Below are 22,416 nucleotides of genomic sequence, written 5' to 3'. Positions count from 1 at the left end.
AAAATCTATATATATATATTTTTTTTTTTTTTTGGGGCGGCCGTAATTCTTTCGTGGCGGGCATACCACAAATAAATGAATGTGTGGGAAACCCTGGCTCCTGTTTCAAAAAGGTTAAGAACACCTTTTTTAGGTGACGTCTTGTGGGTTCCCTTCCTGTTGTGGATACGTTTGCTTATGGATTCTCTCGGGATGTAAAAGTCAACATTTTTGGCCGTCGATCCCGATCAGATTTTTTTGTCCCCGGTTTGATATTGACTCTTGATTCGATACGTTGACAATAACTGTGTGATGATCCGTTGCCCAGATCATGTTTTATTTTAGTTTAAGACTCCCTTAGCTCTGTTTCAGCCCCTGGGTTTGTGTTTCTTGGTTGCCATGGATGCTGTTATTTTCACCTGCCTCTGATTAGTGTTCGGGATGCTCACCTGCTCCTGGGCACTAATCAGAGAGCTATTTATTCCTGCCTTTTGCCACACTCGGTCTGGCTGTTTTGTTTGCTTCATGCAACATTACGTTGGTAAATCCTAGCTTCTGATTCCTGTTTCTATGCTAAGATTTCCCGCTAGCTTTTTCTTTAGCTTCCTGTGTTATCAACACGCTTTCCAGTACCTTTGTATTTTGCCTAATTTGTGGATAATAAATCATTGTCTGACCTGCACACTGCCTCCGGAGTTCCGTCTGCATTTTGGGGAAATGATCCACGCATAACCATGCGACCACCCAACCGTAACAAAATTATAGAAGTGAAAAAGTTCAATAGCAAGTGACTGAAGTAAACACCATGACACATACTTATTAAGCTGACCGATGAGGGCGTGCCATGATATATTCCAGAAAGTGCAACTTAGAAATTTGTATCAAGAGGGGGATCTTTTGCGAAAACTTTGTTCACCTGAAATCCAAAGGTTTTGATTGCCATTTTGATGAAGTGAACGATGGACCGATGGAGGATGGACCGCTCGCCTGTATCGGTTGGGGACATCTCTATGCTGGTGATCCGCCTCCGCTTGAGATGGTCTCCTGTGGACGGGACTCTCGCTGCTGTCTTGGATCCGCTTGAACTGAACTCTCGCGGCTGTGTTGGAGCCACTATGGATTGAACTTTCACAGTATCATGTTAGACCCGCTCGACATCCATTGCTTTCGGTCCCCTAGAGGGGGGGGGTTGCCCACATCTGAGGTCCTCTCCAAGGTTTCTCATAGTCAGCATTGTCACTGGCGTCCCACTGGATGTGAATTCTCCCTGCCCACTGGGTGTGAGTTTTCCTTGCCCTTTTGTGGGTTCTTCCGAGGATGTTGTAGTCGTAATGATTTGTGCAGTCCTTTGAGACATTTGTGATTTGGGGCTATATAAATAAACATTGATTGATGCCAAACAGAAAAGAAAAGTATCACCTGAGTACATCGACATTTAGTTTTTAGATTGTTTCTTTATCTTTTATATTGTCGGAATACCAGGGGTAAATACATATTTTCAGATTTTGGCATTGATTCTTTGAAGGATGAATATTATTTTTTTGCAAATGCATACCTTGATTTAGCGAGGTTTGTACACAGTCGCAGTAAATGCGATTGTAATTACCGTATTTTTCGGACTGTAAGGCGAACTTCAAATCCTAGAATTTTCTCAAAAATGGACAGTGCGCCTTATAACCCGGTAAGCCTAATACACGGAATAATTCTGGTTGTGCTTACAGACCTCGAGGCAATTTTATTTGGTGCATCCAGTGAAGCGCAAAGTGAAATTTAACATCCTCACGTATGTATTCAAAGCACTCAATGGTCTCGCCCCAGCTTACATCAAAGATCTCCTGAACCAACCTACTAGCTCCAGGCTTGGTCGTTGCCTTAGATCTGACAACCAGATGACGCTCAAGGTCCCACGGTCAATCCTAGTGACAAAGGGAGACCGTGCTTTCTCAGTGATGGCACCCAGGCTATGGAATAAGCTCCCTCTGAATATCAAGTCCACCACCAATCTGGACTCTTTTAGAGCACAGCTTAAAACTCACCTCTTTGCCGCAGATGACTTTTGATTTATGTGTTCATTGTAGGGCTGGGCGATATATCGATATATCGCGGGTTTGTCTCTGTGCGATATAAAAAATGACTATATCGTGATATTCGAGTCTACGTTCTCAAGCAGTTGCTTTTAGCTGCTGGCATTACACTGCATGCGTTTCCCACTCTTTGTTGTCTCTCCTTCTCACGGACAACAAGCGCACCTTCTTACATACGTCGTATACGTGTACGCCCTCGCGGAGCGGAGAGGTAGCAGCATGGATAACGTTAGCTGTTGTGAGAGTGGTAAAATGAGACAAAGAAGGTGCCAATCTGGTAACAAATGAAGGAAAAATTAATTCCCAAGAAAAACAGCAGGGGGTTAATCGTCTGGCGGTGGTTTGGCTTCAAGTGGGAATATGTCAAACAGACAACCGTAATTTGTCAAGTGTGGGGCAAAAGCGTTGCTACAAAAAGTAGCATTACTGCTAATATATAGCATCATTTGAAAAGTCACCTCCTAGAGAATGAAGAGTGCGTACTCCGCATGTCAACATCTCCATTCGGTGCCACACCAACAAAATGCCGAGGCAACCATTTCCGGATCAACAACGTATTGAAAAAATAGTCAACAACATAAGGAGATGACGTCCGCAGTAACCTACCGTATAGCGATTTGATTTTCTATAATGCAGCTCATTTTTTTTTGACACTTATTGTAATATCTTGTGTGACATCATGCACTAAAGTGCACTTTGTTTTAAACTATTGTAATGGCGTTCCATGGAAAAAGTGCACTTTAATTTAGTGTTGTTTTGATATGTCATCTTTGTAACATCATGCATAAGAGTGCACTAATAGTTTCTTTTAAAATGTCTCTGACAATCTTGCACTTTGTTTTGAAATGACATGAATGTTTGTGTCACTGCTTAATAACCGTAATAAATACAGTTTTGGTAAATTCACTTAGTTGTGATTTCCCTCTCTGCATGACAGTTTAAAATGAGCATATATTAATGCGGTATGAACAAGAATGTTTTAATGTAGACACATAGAATCATCATACTGCTGTGATTATATGTATCAAGTGTTCATTCAAGGCTAAGGCAAAATATCGAGATATATATTGTGTATTGTGATATGGCCTAAAAATATCAAGATACTAAAAAAAGGCCATATCACCCAGCCCTAGTTCATTGTGAGTCATAAATGTTTATTTTAGATTCCTTTGTGTGTCTCAGTTTCTGGTTTTTTTTGCTTGTTTGTTTGCTTCTCTACTCGGGCTGCTCATGTAACAGTTGGTTGGAGGGAGCAAAATAAATGAAAATAACATAACAAAACATAACATAACATAACACGTTGTAATGTTAAGTGTGACCAGTAGATAGTAGTCACACATAAGAGATAAGTGTCGACTGCAATATGACGCCAGTAAACACCAAAACTTTTAAATGTTCCATTGAAAATAAAGAACATTACACACGGCAAAAATGGGCACCACGGTGGAAGAAGGGGCCCTACGATGAGGTGGTGACTTGTCCAGGGTGTAACCCGCCTTGCGCCCGATTGTAGTTGAGATAGGCACCAGCGCCCCCCTGCGACCCCAAAGGGAATAAGCGGTAGTAAAAGGATGGATGGGATAGGGGTTAGTGCATCTGCCTCACAATACGAAGGTCGTGAGTTCAATCCTGGGCTCGGGATCTTTCTATGTAGAGTTTGCATGTTCTCCCCGTGACTGTGTGGGTTCCCTCTGGGTACTCCAGCTTCCTCCCACCTCCAAAGACATGCACCTGGGGATTTGGCAACACTAAATTAGCCCTAGTGTGTGAATGTGAGTGTGAATGTTTTCTGTCCCTGTGTTGGCCCTGCGATGAGATGGCAACTTGTCCAGGGTGTATACCGCCTTCCGCCCGAATGCAGCTGAGATAAGCTCCAGCGACCCCCCGCAACCCCAAAAAGGGATAAGCGGTAGAAAATGGATGGATGGACACATGACAATCCAAAATGTTTTAGTATGACTTTGAAGCCGCACCGCTTGGTGGATTGTCGGTCCATTACGGCCTCCGTAGTCAGAGATACAAGTATTACTATGGTGTGTGTATAAGGACCGCAAAATTGCACTGATTAGCAGACATATTATCTGCCGTTTTGTTTCACAATATTATGCAAAATCAATTGTTCTTACCTTCTGCATAAATCCTGAAAATTTGCGCTCGTCCGTCACTGTAGTCCGTGCCGATTAGCTTATTCTTTGTCACTATCTTCTTGTTATGGGGCAATATCCCTTTTCTGTTGCCATTTCTAATTTAAAGTAGCGTAAAGTTTTAACTTATATCTCGCTATGGAATCGTGAAAAACTACCAATGTAGTGGGTTTACATAATTCACCCGAGGAACTTTAGTTATTAGAGATTTCCGGTCAGACGATTTTTCACGGGACACATTTCCGGCGTCATTGCACTAGTGAGCCACGGATGAGGAGATGCTGCTCTATTGTTGATTGAAATAAAGTGCGAATGTCATTAAAACAGTTAGCTCCATCTTTTGACACTCCTTCCATTCCTGTCCTTGCACGCTACACCGCTACAACAAAGATGACGGGGAGAAGGCGCTGTCGAAGGTGAGCTACGTAAATAAAACCGCCCACAAAACGGCGCATCCTGAAGAGACTGTCAGCAAGTGACATGAAGATGATCTGTAAAACATCATCTATGCAACAACTTATTAAAGAATCATTATTACACGCTATGTAGACCACAAGGAAGTGTTTTATATTTAGAAAAAAATTATAATATGAGTCCTTTAATGCGCCTTATGCTCTGGTGCGCCTTTTGTATGAAGAAAGTCCTGAATAGACCCGCTCATGGTCCAGAAAATACAGTACACTTGCCGTAATATTTTATTTCAGTTTCCTCATTTTCGGCCAAGAAATGTCATTCCGGTGCATCCCTACAATAAAGCTACTGTGAAATAGACTAAAGAGCAGTTTCCGGCGTGTCAGAGCACATCTATGCGAAAATGCCCTCAGAGAGAGAAAACCACAAATAAAAAACACTGGAGCCACGGTGTCCTGACCTTATAAAAGATGACGATTGTAAACTTACAAGCACCCGCTTCCAGTTAGGACATGAAAAACAGGCATGTATGAATCATAATTGCATTTGACCTATCATTATTCCGTAAGAAGGCCGAGCAAGACGACATACCCTGACTCTTTGTTGACCTCTGCACGGGTCAATTGTACCTCCTGGAGCCATGCTTACAGACTCTGGTCTATCATAGTAAGAGATTGATTCAGCGGTTCTATATAATAGTGTTTTAGAGTAAGAACATTGAAGACAAAGGTCACATAAATCAGTCCCTTCTGGGCTTTCAAATCCTTTTTTTGTGGTTTCCTGACAGCTTTTTCATCAAATTGCCCAAAGCTGGGATGTATTTGAGGCTTTTTTTTTTTAATTAACATTAAATCAACTTTTGTTCTCTAATGAATTTGTTGTCATTGTTTGAAATGTTTGTGTGTTAGAATAACTGTAACTAAGTTATCACAAAAACTTTGAGTTACATTGAGTTCCCGGCAAGATGACAAAAACATGTCTTTGAACCTACCAAAAAGAAGGCTTGTAAAACTCCACTGTGTAGGGGGGAAGCAACATGAAGGTGTTCTTTTTCTTTCATGTATTGTAATCAACAGAAATATATTGTCTTGACCCAAGAACTACAAAAGAGAAGAGGAAGCAGGACCAGACTACCCTCCAAGCACCGCTTCTTTGAACGGTTTTACGACCTTTTTTGTTAACTGTTTATGACCCTCGTCCCTGAGAAAACAGCGGTTGCCATGTAACCAGGGAAAGTCCAAATAAAAAAGAGGTGTCGTACAATCTTTCGCCACAGCGTTCTGAGGTGTCTCTCCTCAAATTGAGCCAAATTGAACTCTGTCTGTTTAATTCCTTGCTTCCTTTCTTGTTTAATACATGTCATCAGTGTTTGAACCTGACAATGTGTACCTGCCTCAAACTGTAATTTAGTGCTGTGCGATATGCAAAATATACTGTATGAGGTAGTAGGGCTGCACGGTATTAGTATATTACCGTGATACTAATGAGTCATTATAGTGTTACACCGCCTCTAAAAAGTACTATGTTGCATGTTTGCGAATGCACAATCAGAGAGTACTTACTAGTATAAACAAAAAAGGGAGAACGGACAAATTCTGGCTTAAAAACTAAACACCCTCAGGAAGAGGTGCTTTCAGACATGGCTAGCTAGCTAGCGGATAGTGTCTGTCCGCAGTCTGCAGTGTTGTAACTACTTCAAAATCACTAAACCTCGTCTCCATGGAGACATGTCAAGTATATGTATTTCAAACAGCATCCCTGTCGGAGGAGTGATATCGCTAAATACTTCACTACACATCAAAATCATGACAATGGGTGTTTTAAAAATGGTCTATAAATTGGCAAAGTCAAAACAAGACTTCATTATGCCCGATCATGAACCATGAAGGGCAGACTTAGTTCTCAGCCATACATGTCACACTCAGGGAACAACGTCAACACTGTCATAAACATGTGGCATATAGTGAAACCACACTAAACAACAATGAAACACATTTTAGGAGAATACCTGCACCGCAACAGAACATAAACACTACAGAAAAAATTCCCAGAACTCCCTGCAGCACCAACTCTTCCGGGATGCTACAGTACAAACAGACACCATTGGTGGATCTACACCTAACATCCACTGTAATGATACCAAGTCCAGGAGCGTATCTAGTCGAGACTACAATGATTACATCAATATTTTTAACATCACAAAATCGTTCTTTTTTTTCTTGTATTTGTATTATAACTCCCTTCTTATCTCTCCCTGTCCCAGGCTTAGGAGGAGAATAGATATGTGGATGTGGATTCGCTCTGAAAAGGGGGCGGGGTGAAAATTGAAAAAGACAGGACTTCCGTAGTGTTTTCAGAATAACTTAGGCGATGCGAATTAAAGGTGTTGTGCTTGAGGTTGGTCTCCCAAAGCTTTGGAATAAATTGTCGAAATACCTATTCTGTCTGGGATTCATTTAAACTCAGCAAATGTGTCATCAAAAGAACTTGGGGTTGACCAGCAACTTAAATTCCCTCAGAGGAACATCTGGTCCAAACGCAACAGTTTATAAACTCAGGAAATATGTCGCTGGACAAATGAGGACTTTGATGGAGTTATACCACAAAAAATTAAACACTTTTTATTTTTATTATGGCCATCAGTGAAAACAAATCCATAATTTAGCCACAACGCCTTATAATTCGTAGGTTTCAAAGTGTAGGGGGAAAAAAGTAGCGGCTTACGGTGCAGAACTAAAGCCTATCATATTTTTTTTTTCTAAAGGCGTGAAAATTTACTCAGTGTCACAAATGTTCCACCAGATAACACGACAAAAATCCCAGCAAGAGAGCAAACCCTAATTCTGCATAACTGTGACTGTGCTGATGCTTTCACATCTATGACGACCCAGCCGCACAAAATTAAACAATGTAAAAGGTCCTCGTAATACATGCTTTCCCTCAGAGACTAGCAAAAGCAGCCCTGACATTTGCAAAGCTCCCCCCCCGAAGGCACCAGCGTGCAAGGAAACAACCAACAAACGGACCGATTCTCCCTTTGAACGTTGTTGACACGGGGAGACGCGTCAACATGGTGCCTTCAATCCGCTGCTTTGAAATACGACATTTGGCCATGCGTTTTACAAGCACCATCCATCAATGTCAGGGACACTTTATTGCATCTGGGAGGGCAGGCTCCAAACAATACATCGAATTCCAAAACACCTATTGCAGGGGTGTCAAACGGGTCTTGGTTGAGGGCTGTATCGCAGATGTAGCTGCTCGAAGAGGGCCACATTTTACAGTGAATATAGATAGATGAATAGATAGATAGATAGATAGACGGATAGACAGACGGACGGACGGGCGGGCGGGCGGACGGACGGGCGGACGGGCGGGCGGGCGGGCGGGCGGGCGGGCGGACGGACGGACGGACGGACGGACGGACGGACGGACGGACGGACGGACGGACGGACGGACGGACGGACGGACGGACGGACGGACGGACGGACGGACGGACGGACGGACGGACGGACGGACGGACGGACGGACGGACGGACGGACGGACGGACGGACGGACGGACGGACGGACGGACGGACGGACGGACGGACGGACGGACGGACGGACGGACGGACGGACGGACGGACGGACGGACGGACGGACGGACGGACGGACGGACAGACAGACAGACAGACAGATAGATAGATAGATAGATAGATAGATAGATAGATAGATAGATAGATAGATAGATAGATAGTACTTACTTTATTAACATAAACGTATAAAGAATCAGCTCCTGATATTATAATACAATTACCTATGCAGTTATTATTATGATTATTATAGCTCAGTCTCCACACTTTTACAGAAATATCCACGGTAACCTTTACAGCATTTTACCAGAAATGGAAAAGCGGTACTATAGTTGTTTTTTTAACAGTATATCTTGGAGGTGTCAGTTTTTTACTGTAAAATGTATCATCATTTTTACAATTTGCCAGATAACTTGCTTTGAAATAAAAGGTCAAGCAACTGTTTATTATAGGCCTGGGCGATATGGCCTTTTTCTAATATATCGGTATTTTTAGGCCATGTCACGATATCGATATTTTGCCTTAGCCTTAAATGAACAGTTGATGCATATAATCACAGCAGTATGACGATTCTATGTGTCTACATTAAAACGTTCTTGTTCATACTGCATTAATATATGCTCATTTTAAACTTTCATGCGGAGAAGGAAATCACAACTAAGTCAATTGACCAAAACTGTATTCCTCAAACAGTTATTAAGCACTGACACAAACATTCATGTCATTTCCAAAACAGAAAGTGCAAGATGGTCAGAAACATTTTAAAACAAGCTATAAGTGCACTTTTGTGGATGATTTCACCAAGATGACATATCAAAACAACACTAAATTAAAGTGCACTTTTTGTACAGAACGCCACTACAATAGTTTGAAATAAATAAAGTGCACTTTTGTGCATGATGTCACACAAGATATTTCAATAACAGTCATATAAAAATGAGCTGCATAATAGGTTACTGCGGACGTTATCTCCTTCAGTTGTTGACTTTTTTTTTTCCATACCGTGTTGATCTGGAAATAGTTGCTTCGGCATTTTGTTGGTGTGGCACCGGCCGTAGATGTTGATGCAGAGTTTCAAGGACTTTTCAAATGATGCTACATTAGCAGTGCTGCTTCTTTTTGTAGCAACGCTTTTGCCGCATAAAATGTTGAACATATTTCCGTTTGAAGCCAAACCACCGCCTGTTGATGGATCCCGTGCGTTTTTTCTTGGTAATTAATTCTTCCTCCATTTGTTACCAGATTTGCGTCTTCTTTCTCTTGTATTATCACTCACACCACTACATTAGCATCACAGCTAACGCTATTATGTCGCTACCTGCGTGCTCCGTGTATCTCGATATATTTTTATTTATATAGATATATAGATATATATTAGGGGTGTAACGGTACGTGTACTTGTATTGAACCGTTTCGATACGGGGGTTTCGGTTCGGTACGTGTATCGAACGAGTTTGTATTCTAAAGTCTTAACAAGCTGCTTTGCTTTCTGCCTGTCTGAGCAGTGAGCACCTAGCATTGTCCCGCCCACACAACCATCTGATTGGTTATATACAAAGCCAATCAGCAGTGCGTATTCAGAGCAATGTAACAGCCAATTAGCAGGGTGTATTCAGAGCGATGTAACAGCCAATCAGCAGTGCGTATTCAGAATGCATGTTGTAAATGCTTCATTGTCCAGCAGATATGTGTTTAGCAGCGAACATCTGCGTTTAGCTGCGGACATCGTACACGCCCCCATTTCCAGTCACAACTATTACAAACATCAGTATGAGCCCGTTGACATTCTAGAAACTTAAACTTTAGTTCAGCTCACTCGCAGTTCTGGTTTGAGGTGATGTGAAGACTAATTAGCTTTTAGCGTTACGTTAGGTCATTTTGCTGTGTGTGTGTGTGTGTGTGTGTATGCGCGTGTGTGTGTGCGCGTGCGTGTGTATGTGCGTGCGTGTGTTAGGGGCAGCAAAGCCCTGTCTGTCTGTTATTTCACATGAACTAACATGAACTCCAGAGATTTCAGGGATGAATAAGCTCTCCTTTTGCAATTGTACTATTTTTCAGCTATAGTTACATTAATCATTAGTAATGTAGCAGCCTAGTTTTGAATGGCAGAGTCCCTGCTGTCACATGTTGACAACAATATAACATTTACATAATAAAAGTCAACTACAGGCTTCCCAAATTCTGTAATGAATCAGGCATCATGAGTTGACATGAAACTGTTTAATGTTGTGCTTTTTAAATGTAAAAGAAAGGTTTTGACATTTTATTTATTCAAAGCAACAACTTAAGGCAGTTTGATGTGGATTAACGTGGGCAGAATTATTATAGTGTTCCCAATGTTAAAAGGATAAAGCCATTGTTTACAAATTTGGTAAATAAATAACCAAAAAATTTATATTTGGTTGTTTTCTTACTGTACCGAAAATGAACCGAACAGTGACCTCTAAACCGAGGTACGTACCGAACCGAATTTTTTGTGTACCGTTACACCCCTAACATATATATATATATATATATATATATATATATATATATATATATATATATATATATATATATATACACACACATATTTTCCAATGAAAGTATAATTAAAAAGATATTAATGTTTGAGCGCTATTCAGTGAAATTGAAGTGAATGACAACTGTACTGTAAACACTTTTACTAACCCACTGTTTAAGTAGTACAGAATTACATAACAAATAAAATAGAAAAATATTATTTTTCTACGTTAAATAAATAACATAGCCATGTAAATAACACAAAATGTCTCAAACTCAGATAAAAAAATACATTTGCAGGAAGGCACTTTTTAATTTCCCTTCCTGGTTCTCTGACCAGCCCTATCTTGCCTCTGATTGGCCTGTCCATAACCAATCGTGACTCATCATAGTAAACAACCAACCAATCATGAATGTGCTTATACGTGCAAGCACATCTTGGAAGGAGGAAGGGGAGGGGTTAAGTAGCCCATTGAGGGGCCAATAAGCGGCGTTTGGTTATTTGAACGTGAAAAAAATTATATTGATATTACGATATTTTCTTAATTCATATTCTGTTTAAAAATATATCGATATTTCATACAAACTCGATATATTGCCCAGCCCTAATAGTATTATATGTGTTGCATTACTAGATAATATTAAAGTTCAAAAGATATTGCATGCAATACATGTATTTTGTCCTGTCAAATTGCAAGGAATGAACACATTTTGTAAGAAATGATTTAGTAATTTATTGAAGCACATTGTTTCAAGGCTTTAGCAAGCCACGTTAAATGAAGGGGCGGGCCAGATCTGGCCCCCGGGCCTTGAGTTTCTCACCAGTCTTGTAGACCATTAGGAAGTGTTTCAAATGTAAAAAAAAAATAAAAAAAATATTTATTAACACACACAAAAGTACTGAAAATAGGTATCACCGAGTACCGTTATCGAGTCACACGCACCTAGGTTTTGTCAGGCTTGTTCCTGACAGTTTGCTTATGTTTGGGTTTTCTTCTAAGTTTTTGTGTTTATTTCCTGTCAGCGCTCTTATTTTGGTTCCATTTCCTGCATGGCTCCCTGAGTGTTCATTTCCCTCACCTGTCCCTGATTGCCAGCCTGGCACACCTGGTTGCAATTGCCAATCAGGCTACTATTTAAGCCTGCCTCGCCTTCCAGTCAGGGCTCGATGATTGTATCCTGTATCCTGGTTCCTGGTTCCTGTTGGCTGCTCTTGTTTTTTTCCCTGCATTTCCTTTTGACATTAAAGTCATGTTTTCCTGCGCCACCTCTGCATCTTGGGGTTGAAAATCGACAGCAGTCCCTGACAGAATCATCAATCCTTGACTGGAGGGCAAGGCGGGCATAAATAGTAGCATGACTAGCAATTGCAACTAGGAGTGCCAGGCTGCCAATCCGGGACAGGTGAGGGAATCCAGCGTTCAGGGAGACATGCAGGAAATGGAACCAAAATAAGAATGTTGACAGGAAATTAACACAAACAGAGAAAACCCAAACATCACCAAACTGTCAGTAACAAGACTGACAGATTTGGTACCGTATCAGTTCAAATGTGAATGGTACCCTTCGCCAAAGGCGACTGATGAATGCTCATAGTGGGTTATTGAGAACTCTGGTATTATGGGGTGTTAAAAAGAACAACATGAAAACCGTGTCACAAAAATGGGATTTTGTGAACCGTTCCATCCCTACTACCGAGGTTCCTGTTCGCATTACCACACTGTCACTTAACAGGCCATAATGACTGACATAACTTGGAATACAAGCCTGATTGATTTTCTTGTAATGACACTGCACAATCATCTCCTCCATTGCTCCCTTTGTGGGCAAACCTGAACCCCCAAACCCAATTTACATCACTGTCACATGAAGTCCTTCATGTGTGCCAGGTACCTGCCTAATTGAAAAGAATCCAGGGACTGGAAGACCTGTGGGGCGTTTCGGAAATCAAAACAGACAACCCGGCCCCCCGGCCCACTAAGTGGTTTTAGGCAGTATCAGGATTTGATGCTGTGCCAGTACAGCACGCAGGCCCAAATGAGTGAAGTTGGCAGGTGTATGGTCTTCAACAGTCCAGACACTGTGAGGCTCTGAGGGAGAGCTGGGCAAATATTTTGACTGGGGGGCCAATGTGTATAAATGATATACACATTTAGCTGTAAAAACCTACTGTACAGTAATTGTGTTTGGGTCCCTCTTTTTCAGGAACACTAATACCAAAAGTCACAATGTCCGATAGGCAGTACGGTGGAACAGGGGTTAGAGCATGTGCCTCACAATATGAAGGTCCTGAGTAGTCCCGGGCTCTGGATCTTTCTGTGTGGCGTTTGCATGTTCTCCCCATGACTGTGTGGGTTCCCTCTGGGTACCCACGCCCACTGTGTTGGCCCTGTAATGAGGTGGCGACTTGTCCAGGATGTACCCCGCCTTCCGCCCGAATGCAGCTGAGATAGGCTCCTGCACCCCCCGCGAACCCAAAAGGGACAAGCGGTAGGAAATGGATGGATGGATGGACAATGTCCCATATAATTCTAACAACTTTATGACAGACCACCTCCAAAAAATTGAATGGAATTAAAAAAAAATTTACTGATAAAAATCGGGCGGCAGGCGGGGTACGCCCTGGACAAGTCGCCACCTCATCGCAGACTGATAAAAATGTAAATATAAAACAATAAATTAAAATAAAGAATGTGGGATTTACAATACATTAACTACAAACAATAAAACACTGAATATTAACAACATATGAACATCGCCCCTCTTTTACTTCTCAGACCAGCTTCTCCATATATATCTTTTACAAAAATGTAACAAACTCCTACAATATAATATATAATCACTTTTATGCAGACATTTGTTGTAAAAATCTGCTTCCGTATCGTAAATGTAAACATAGAGATAAAGGCATCATGAAATGACAAAAAGCTAATAAATTTATATTAATAATGAATAAAAAAATAAAACATACATATATATAGATCAGGGGTCACCAACGCGGTGCCCGCGGACACCAGGTAGCCCGTAAGGACCAGATGAGTAGCCCGCTGGCCTGTTCTAAAAATAGCTCAAATAGCAACACTTACCAGTGAGCTGCATCTATTTTATACATTTTATTTATTTACTAGCAAGCTGGTCTGGCTTTGCTCGACATTTTTAATTCTAAGAGGGACAAAACTCAAAAAGTATTGGAAAATCCAAGAAAATATTTTAAAGACTTGGGCTTCACTTGTTTAAATGAATTATTATTTTTTTTTTTTTTAACTTTGCTTCTTATAACTTTCAGAAAGACAATTTTAGAGAAAAATACAATTTTAAAAATGATTTAGGATTTTCAAACACATATACCTTTTTACCTTTAAAATTCCTTCCTCTTCTATCCTAACAATTTAAATCAATGTTCAAGTATTTTTTAAATTGTAAACAATAAGTACATTTTAATTTAATTCTTCATTTTAGCTTCTTCAAACTTATTATGATTCAAATTCAAAAATATTACTCTTGCAAATGTAGAAAATCTGTAGGATAAAATTTAAATCTTGTTTCAAAGTTTTTTTAATTCCTTTTAAAAGTTTTGTTCTAGAAAATCTAGAAGAAATAATGATTTGTCTTTGTTAGAAATATAGCTTGGTCCAATTTGTTATGTATTCTAACAAAGGGCAGTTTGGATTTTAACCTATTTAAAGATGTCATCATAATTCTAAAATTAATCTTAATCAGGAAAAATTACTAATGATGTTCCATAAATTCTTTAATTTTTTTCCAAAATATTCTAATTAGCTAGTTTTTCTCTTTATTTTTTTCGGTTGAATTTTGAATTTCAAAGAGTTGAAATTGAAGATAAATATGTTTCAAAATTTAATTCTCATTGTTTTTCGTGTTTTCCCCTCTTTTAAAGCGTTCAATTAAGTGTTTTTTTAATCATTTATTCTCTACAAAAAAACTTCCGTAAAAGGAAAAAAATGTACGACGGAATGACGGACAGAAATACCCATATTTTTATATATATAGATTTATTTATTAAAGGTAAATTGAGCAAATTGGCTATTTCTGGCAATTTATTTAAGTGTGTATCAAACTGGTAGCCCTTCGCATTAATCAGTACCCAAGAAGTAGCTCTTGGTTTCAAAAAGGTTGGTGACCCCTGATATAGATATATATACATACATATACAATACATACATACACACATACATATACATACACATTCATACATATACATACATATAGGGCTGGGCGGTATATTGATAAACTCGATATATCGCGGGTTTGTCTCTGTCCGATATAGAAAATTACAATATCGTGATATTCGAGTATACGTTCTCACACAGTTGCTTTTCGCTGCTGACATTACACTACAGTCTCTTCTCACTCCTTCTTGTCTCTCCTTCTCAGACAGCAAGCACACCTTCTTACATATGTTTCATACTGTCACATCATACGTCACATACGTATACACCCTTGCGGAGCAGAGAGGTAGCAGGATGGGTAACGTTAGCTGTGAGGCTAGCGGAGCCATGCGAGTGGTAATACGAGCGAAAGAAGGTGCGAGTCTGGGAACAAATGAAGAAAGAATTAATTCCCAAGAAAAACAGCAGGGGGTCCATCGTCGAGCGGTGGTTTGGCTTCAAGTGGGAATATGTCGAACAGACAAACATAATTTGTCAAATTTGGTAATAAATTGTTGCTAAAAAAAGTAGCATTACTGCTAGTATGTAGCATTATTTGAAAAGCCACCTGTTAGAGAATGAAGAGTGCTTACTCCGCATCTCAACATCTCCATTCGGTGCCACACGCCCACAAAACCATGCACAAAAGTGCACTTTGTTTTAACTATTGTAGTGGCGTTCTGTACAAAAAGTGTGCTTTAATTTATTGTTGTCATCTTAGTGACATTGTGCACTAATTGCTTGTTTCAAGTACAATCTTGCACTTTCGGTTATGAAATGAAATGAATGTTTGTGCCACTGCTTAAAACTGTTTAATAAATAGATCCATCCATCCATTTTCTACCGCTTATTCCCTTTTGGGGTTGCGGGGGGCGCTGGCGCCTATCTCAACTACAATCGGGCGGAAGGCGGGGTCACCCTGGACAAGTCGCCACCTCATCGCAGGGCCAACACAGATAGACAGACAACATTCACACTCACATTCACACACTAGGGCCAATTTAGTGTTGCCAATCAACCTATCCCCAGGTGCATGTCTTTGGAAGTGGGAGGAAGCCGGAGTACCCGAAGGGAATCCACGCATTCACGGGGAGGACATGCAAACTCCACACAGAAAGATCCCGAGCCTGGATTTGAACCCAGGACTGCAGGACCTTCGTTTTGTGAGACAGACGCACTAACCCCTCTGCCACCGTGAAGCCCTTAATAAATACAGTTTTGGTAAATTGATATAGTTGTGACTTCCCTCTCTGAATGGAAGTTTAAAATGAGAATATATTAATAAACAAGAATGTTTTAATGTAGACACATAAAATCATCATACTGCTGTGATTATATGTATCAAGTGTTCATTCAAGGCTAAGGCAAAATATCGAGATATATAGTGTATCGCGATATGGCCTAAATATATTTAAAAAAGGCCCTATCGCCCAGCCCTACATACATACATATATATTATAAAAAATGTCCTGCCTTAAAAGAAAAACATGTTTGCCTTGACTATCGCAGCACTTCTGCTTGTTTTCTATCCACAGCAAAATGGTGTGTTTGCATTCCAAAGTCTTCATTCACACACAACATCGTCATACACACTGACTAAGATGGATTCTACAAGGAGTCCATGCGCATATATCTTCAGCGTCCTTCAGCGTTCAGCTTGCAGCATTTTCTGACATGGTGCGGTTCTACACAACTGCACACTCACAACATAGCCCTCTCTAATGTATTCAGTCCACTACAGTTAAGGTTATATTTGGGGTGCAAAGGTACACAAGTGTAGGTACTAGCGGTGGGGACAACCAACAATTCTGTGATGCATCACGATTACAAATCGGTGCACTAATGTTCAAATATTGAATATTTACGCAAGTTTAAAAAAGTAATGGGGGCAGTACCAGTGCTCATACTGATACTTTCAATTTTCAAGATCATTGAATGATTCCATTTTTGACATAATCAGACAATAACACAAGCTGTTGGTAGATAGACGACACACATGTTTATGGCGACTGGGACCAATGTTTCTGAACATTCTGGCACAGAAATCAAATCAAGGATGCCTTCTTACCGAGTAGGGACATCTATTTTTTCACTACGACAGTTCTCACGTATGTATTCTCCCATATATTTATCTATGCTGTGCGCACTAATGTCCAAAAATCGACGTCAGTAGCGAAAGGAGGAGCCTTGCAGACACATTTTTAGCAATATTACATTCAGAATATATAATAATAACAAACAATGTACAATAAAATAATAAACAATATGATAATTAAAGATATTCATATCTATTTACAAAAAGAGTATGACTTCTGGCACAAACTACACTTAAAGAGGTTATATCATGATCTTTTTCCAGGACTGGGCCGATACAATGGGTATATATTTATATTTTTTGGTTGGAAGAAATCAATTACAAAGCAAGATTTGGTTCCTAAAGTTGTGTAAAGTCACTCGCACTTTTGGATCCCAGCAAACAGAAGAGGGGAAGTGAAACTGAGCAATGGGAGTGACTTTAATGAGGAGATTCCCAAACTACTCTGTGTAGTGTTCAATAGCTTATACACTACTGCCATCTAGTGTCTAAAATATGAAACTACCTTCAGATCTACTTGAATTACTGGGCTCATCCTAGCTGGCCACCAGACACTCTCGACTGATAAAAAGCTAAGTTGGAAATTGTTTTAATTTATTTGTTGGCAGTAGGGTTTTCCAGATATTAATATTTTGGTACTGGTATCAAAATGTATTTCGATACCTTGCTAAATAACGGTGACCACAAAAAATGTCATTATTGGCTTTTTTTTAACACAAAATCTTAGGGTACATTAAACATATGTGTCTTATTGCAATTGAAGAACAATTTTGTCCTTAAATAAAATAGTGAACATACTAGACAACTTAGCCAAATCAACATCAGTACCAGAAATTGAATAAACATTGTCAAAAAGCATATTGTTTACGTTGTATTTGTGTTGTAGAATATTGGTTGGGAAATGACCAAAATTCAATGGTCAAATCAACGTCACAACACAACATTGAATAAACATAGTCAAAAAGCATGTTGTCTCAATGTTGTATTTTGTATTGTAGAATATTGGTTGAGAAATGATCAAAATTCAAATGGTCAAATCAACACACAGAAATGATCAAAATTCAATGGTCAAATCAACACACCCTGACATTAATTGAACGTCGTCAAAAAGTGTATTGTTGCAACGTATTTGTGTTGTAAAATATTTTGGAAATGACCAACATTCAATGGTCAAATAAACGTCAAAACCTGACATCGAATAAATGTTGTCAAAGGCATGTTCTTTCAACGTTGTATTTGTGTTGTTGAATATTGGTTGGGAAATTACCAAATTTCAATGATCAAATCAACGTCACAACACAACATTGATTAAACGTCGTCAAAAAGCATGTTGTTTCATCGTTGAATTTGTGTTGTAGAATATTGGTTGGGAAATGACCACAATTCAATGGTCAAATCAACGTCACAACCTGACATTGATTAAACATCATCAAAAAGCATGTTGTTTCAACTTTGTGTATTGGTTGAGAAATGACCAAAATTCAATGGTCAAATCAACGTCACGACTTGGCATTGATTAAACGTCCTCAGAATGTGTCTTGTTTCCACGTAGTTGTGTTGTAGAATATTGGTTGGGAAATGACCAAAATTCAGTGGTCAAATCAACGTCACAACCCGATATTGATTAAACGTCACCAAAAAGCATGCTGTGTCAAATTTGTAGAATAATGGTTGGAAAATGACCAAAATTCAATGGTCAAATCAACGTCAAAACCTGCCATCGAATAAACGTTGTCAAATACATGTTGTTTCAACGTTGTATTTGTGTTGTAAAATATTGGTTGGGAAATGAGAAAAAGTCAATAGTCAAATAAATCAATGTCACAACCTGACATTGATTAAAGATCATCAAAAAGCATGTTGTTTCAACATTATATTTGTGTTGTAAAATATATTGGAAATGACCAAAATTCAATGGTCAAATCAACGTCAAAACCTGACATCGAATAAACGTTGTCAAAAACAAGTTGTTTCAACGTTGTATTTGTGTTGTAGAATACTGGTTGAGATGTGAGAAAAAGTCAATAGTCAAATCAATGTCACAACCTGACATTGATTAAAGAGCATCAAAAAGCATGTTGTTTCAACATTATATTTGTGTTGTAAAATATTTTGGAAATGACCAAAATTCAATGGTCAAATCAACTTCAAAACGTGACATCGAATAATTGTTGTCAAAAGCAAGTTGTTGCAACGTTGTATTTGTGTAGTAGAATATTGGTTGGGAAATGACCAAAACTCACTGGTCAAATCAACGTCACAACCCGACACTAATTAAACGTCGTCAAAAAGCATGTTTCTACACTGAATTGGTGTTGTAAAATATTTTAGAAATGACAAAAATTCAATGGTCAAATCAACGTCACAACTTGACAATGAATAAACGTTGTCAAAGAGCATGTTTTTTCAACGGTGTAGAATAATGATTGGGAAATGACTGAATTTCAAATGGTCAAAACAATGTCACAACTTGACATCGAACAAACGTCCTCAAAAAGCATCTTCTTTCAACGTTGTATTTGTGTTGTAGGATATTGGTTGGGAAATTACCAAAATTCAATGGTCAAAACAACGTCAACTCGACATTGATTGAACGTCGTCAACAAGCATGTTGTTTCAACGTAGAATAATGGTTGGGAAATGACCAAAATTCAATTGTCAAATCAACGTCAACTCGACATTCTTTGAACGTCGTCAACAAGCATGTTGTTTCAACATTGTAGAATAATGGTTGGGAAATGACCAAAATTCAATGGTCAAATCAACGTCAACTCGACATTGATTTAACGTCGTCAACAAGCATGTTGTTTCAACGTTGTAGAATAATGGTTGGGAAATGACAAAAATTCAGTGGTCAAATCATCGTCACAACCTGACATCAAATAAACATTGTCAAAAGCATGTTGTTTCAACGTTGTATTTGTGTTGTAGAATATTGGTTGGGAAATTACTAAAATTCAGTGGTCAAATCATCGTCACAACCTGACATCAAATAAACATTGTCAAAAGCATGTTGTTTCAACGTTGTATTTGTGTAGTACAATATTGGTTGGGAAATTACCACAATTCAATGGTCAAATCAACGTCACAACCTGACATTGATTAAACATCATCAAAAAGCATGTTGTTTCAACTTTGTGTATTGGTTGAGAAATGACCAAAATTCAATGGTCAAATCAACGTCACAACCTGACATTGATTAAACGTGATCAAAAAGCATGTTGTTTCAACGTATTTGTGTTGTAAAATATTTTGGAAATGACCAAAATTCAGTGGTCAAATCAACGTCACAGCTTGACATTGAAAAAACATCATCAGAATGCTTCTTGTTTCAACGTTGCATTTGTGTTGTAGAATATTGGTTGGGAATTTACCAAAATTCAATGATCAAATCAACGTCACAAACCGACATTGATTAAACGTCACCAAAAAGCATGCTGTTTCAATTTTGTAGAATAATGGTGGAATAATGACCAAAATTCAATGGTCAAATCAACGTCAAAACCTGACATTGAATAAACGCTGTCAATAGCATGTTGTTAACGATGTATATGTGTTGTAGAATATTGGTTGGGAAATGCTAAGATTCAATGGTCAAATCAACGTCACAACCCTGACATTCATTAAACGTCATCAAAAAGATTGTTTCAACGTTGTATTTGTGTTGTAAAATATTTTGGAAATGACCAAAATTCAGGGCTTCACGGTGGGAGAGGGGTTAGTGCATCTGCCTCACAATACGAAGTTCCTGCAGTCCTGGGTTCAAATCCAGGCTCGGGATCTTTCTGTGTGGAGTTTGCATGTTCTCCCCGTGAATGCGTGGGTTCCCTCCGGGTACTCCGGCTTCCTCCCACTTCCAAAGACATGCACCTGGGGATAGGTTGATTGGCAACACTAAATTGGCCCTAGTGTGTGAATGTGAGTATGAATGTTGTCTGTCTATCTGTGTTGGCCCTGCGATGAGGTGGCGACTTGTCCAGGGTGTACCCCGCCTTCCGCCAGATTGTAGCTGAGATAGGCGCCAGCGCCCCCCACGACACCAAAAGGGAATAAGCGGAAGAAAATGGATGGATGGATGGACCAAAATTCAATGGTCGAATCAGCGTCACAACCTGCCATTTGTTAAACATTGTCAAAATGCATGTGTCAACGTTGTATTTGTGTTGTAAAATACTTTAAAAATGACCAAATTCAATGGTAAAATCAATGTCACTACTTGACATTGAATAAACATAAAAAAGCATGTTTTTTCAACTATGTAGAATAACGGTTGGGAAATTACTGAATTTCAACGGTCAAATCAATATCACAACTTGACATTAAATAAACATCCTCAAAAAGCATGTTGTTTCAACGTTTTATTTGTGTTGTAGAATATTGATTGGGAAATGACCAAAATTCAATGGTCAAATCAACGTCACAACCCGACATTGATTGAACGTCGTCAACAAGCATGTTGTTTCAACTTTGTAGAATAATGGTTGGGAAATGACCAAAATTCAATGGTCAAATCAACGTCAAAACCTTATTTGAATAAACGTTGTCAAAAGCATGTTGTTAACGATGTATATGTGTTGTACAATATTGGTTGGGAAATGACTAAAATTCAATGGCCAAAAAACGTCACAACCTGACATTGATTAAACGTAATTAAAAAGCATGTTGTTTCATCATTGTATTTGTGTTGTTGAATATTTTGGAAATGACCAAAATTCAATGGTCAAATCTACGCCACAGCTTGACATTGAATAAACGTCGTCTAAAAGCATGTTGTTGCAACGTTTTATTTGTGTTGTAGAATATTAGTTGAGAAATGACAAAAAAACCATGGTCAAATCAACTTCAAAACCTGACATTGATTAAACGTCGTCAACAAGCGTGTCGTTTCAACGTTGTATAATAATGGTTGGGAAATGACCAAAATTCAATGGTCAAAATCAATGTCAAAACCTGACATTGAATACAAGTTGTCAAAAGCTTGTTGTTTTAACGTTGTATTTGTGTTGTAGAATATCGGTTGGGAAATGACAAAAATTCAATGGTCAAATCAACGTCACAACCCGACATTGATTAAACGTCACCAAAAAGCATGTTTCAACGTTGTAGAATAATGGTTGGAAAATTACCAAAATTCAATGGTCAAATCAACATCAGAACCTGACATCGAATAAACGTTGTCAAAAACATGTTCCAACGTTGTATTTGTGTTGTAGAATATTGGTTGGGAAATGACAAAAAGTGAATGGTCAAATCAACGTCACAACCTGACATTGATTAAAGACCATCAAAAAGTATGTTGTTTCAACGTATTTGTGTTGTAAAATATTTTGGAAATGACCAAGATTCAATGGTCAAATCAACATCACAACCTGACATTTATTAAACGTCGTCAACAAGCATGTTGTTTGAACGTTGTATAATAAAAGTTGGGAAATGACCAAAATTCAATGGTCAAAATC

This window comes from Nerophis ophidion, linkage group LG27, assembly GCF_033978795.1.
Source record: "Nerophis ophidion isolate RoL-2023_Sa linkage group LG27, RoL_Noph_v1.0, whole genome shotgun sequence".
Taxonomy (NCBI): domain Eukaryota; kingdom Metazoa; phylum Chordata; class Actinopteri; order Syngnathiformes; family Syngnathidae; genus Nerophis; species Nerophis ophidion.
This window is presented reverse-complemented; position numbering follows the sequence as displayed.